This window comes from Chrysochloris asiatica, unplaced genomic scaffold (genome assembly GCF_000296735.1).
Source record: "Chrysochloris asiatica unplaced genomic scaffold, ChrAsi1.0 scaffold00263, whole genome shotgun sequence".
Taxonomy (NCBI): domain Eukaryota; kingdom Metazoa; phylum Chordata; class Mammalia; order Afrosoricida; family Chrysochloridae; genus Chrysochloris; species Chrysochloris asiatica.
Window position 1 is genome coordinate 1,946,560 of NW_006408781.1, and position 2,436 is coordinate 1,948,995.

Below are 2,436 nucleotides of genomic sequence, written 5' to 3' on the forward strand. Positions count from 1 at the left end.
TTGTTGTTAGGTTACCACCTAGTCGGTGTCGACTCACAGCGACCTTATACATAGTAAAAGGAAGCACTGCCCGATCCTGGGCCAACATCATTATCATTGCAACGCTTGAGCCCATTGATGCTGTCCTTGGCCAATCCATCTCTCTGGGGGTCTTCCTCTTTTTCTCTGACCCTCCACCTTACGAAACCTGATATTCTATACATTATTGTTATTATTAAGTACCGTTGAATCGGTTCCGACTCATAGTGACCCTGCACAGGGTTTCTGAGACTGTAAATCTTTACTGGAACAGAATGCCTCATCTTTCTCCCGCGGAGCAGCTGGTAGTTTCCAACTGCTGACCTTGAGATTAGCAGACCAACTCTTAACTACTATGCTACCAGAGCTCCTTATTCTATACATAAAACACCTTAAAGACTCAGTAAAAAAGCTACTAGACCTCATTGGAAGATTCAGCAAAGTGGCAGAGTATAAGATCAACATACAAAAATCAGTTGGATTCCTCTATACTAATAATGACAGTGCTGCAAAGGACATTAGGAAAACAGTACCACTTACAAGAGCCACCCAAAAGATGAAATATTTAGGAATAAATGTAACAAGAGAAACAAAGGACCAATACAATGAAAACTACAAAACACTACTACAAGAAACAAAAAGAGACAGAAAAATGGAAGAATATGCATGCTCCTGAATAGGAAGACTTTTGTGAAAATGTCAATACTGCCCAAAATAATTGACACATATAATGTAATCCCAATCCAAATTCCAACGACATTCTCCAAAGAGATGGAAAAAAACAATTACGAACTTTATATGGAAAGGAAAGAGACCCAGGATAAGCAAAACACTGCTTAAGAAGAAGAATAAAGCTAGAAGTCTCTCACTCCTTGGCTTCAAAATTTATTACATGGCTACAGTGGTCAAAACAGCTTGGTACTGGTAAAATGAAACATACATTTATCAATGGAACAGAATCAAGAATACAGAAATTAACCCATCCACATACAGCCAATTGATTTTCGACAAAGTGCATAGGCATGTTGCAAGGGGAGGAAATAGTCTCTTTAACAGATAGTGAGGTTGGTAATTGTTGTTGTTAGGAAGGAGCTCTGGTAGCGTAGTGGTTACGAATCGGGCTGCGAACCTTAAGGTCAGCGGTTCGAAACTACCAGCCGCTCCGCGGGAGAAAGATGAGACTTTCTACTCCCGTAAAGATTTACACCCTCGGAAACCCTGTACAGGGTCGCTATGGGTCGGAACCGACTCAACAGCACTTAACAACAACAACATTGTTGTTAGGTGGCATCAAGTTGGTACCAACCCATAGCGACCTTATGCACAGCAGAACAAAACACTGCCTGATCCTGGGCAAACCTTCCTACTGTTGCCACGCTTGAATACATTGATGCTGCCACTTCGCCAATCCATCTCATTGGGGGTGTTCCTCTTTTTCTCTGACTCCCCACCTTACCAAAGATGATATCCTTCTCCAGCAACTGGTTTCTCCTACAAAATTCTGAAATATGAGAGACGAAGTTTGGCCATCTTGACCTCTAAGGAGCACTCTGGCTGCCCTTCTTCCAAAACGGATCTATTGGTTCTTTTGGCAGCCCAGGGCACTTTCAATATTCTCCTCCAACACCATAACTCAAAAGAATCAATTCTTCTACAGTCTTCCTTATTCACTGTCTGGCTTTCTCATGGATATAAGGTTATTGAAAACACCATGGCATGGGTGAGGCGCACCTTAGTCCTCAAGATGACATTTTTTGCTCTTCAACACTTTAAAAAGGTCTTGTGCAGCAGATTTGCTTAATGCAATACGTCGTTTGATCTCTTGACTGCTGCTTCCATGAGTGTTGGTAGTTGATCAAAAAGAATGAAGTCCTTGACAACTTCAACCTTTTCTCCGTTGATAAGAATGTTGTCTATTGGTCGAGTGGTGAGTTTTCTTTACTTTGCGATGTAATCCATACCTAAGTATGTGCTCTTTGATCTTCATCAGTAAATGTTTTAAGTCCTCTTCACTTTCAGCATGCAAGGTTGTATCATCTACATATTGCAGGTTGTTAATCAGTCATCCTCCAATCCTGATGCTACGTTTTTCTTCATAAAACCCAGCTTCTCAGATTTATTAGTTTAGCATACAGATTAAATAAGTATGGTGAAAGAATACAACTTTGTCGCATACCTTTCTTAATTTTAAACCATTCAGTGTTCCCATGTTCTGTTCAAACAACTAACTGCCTCTTGGTCCAGGTACAGATTCCTCATGAGCACAATTAAGTGTTCCAGAATACTTATACTTCACAATGTTGTCCATAGCTTGTCATGATCTACACAATTGAAAGCCTTTGCATAGTCAATAAAGGTAAACATCGTTCTGATATTCTCTGCTTTCAGCCAAGATCCATCAGACATCAGCAATGATAT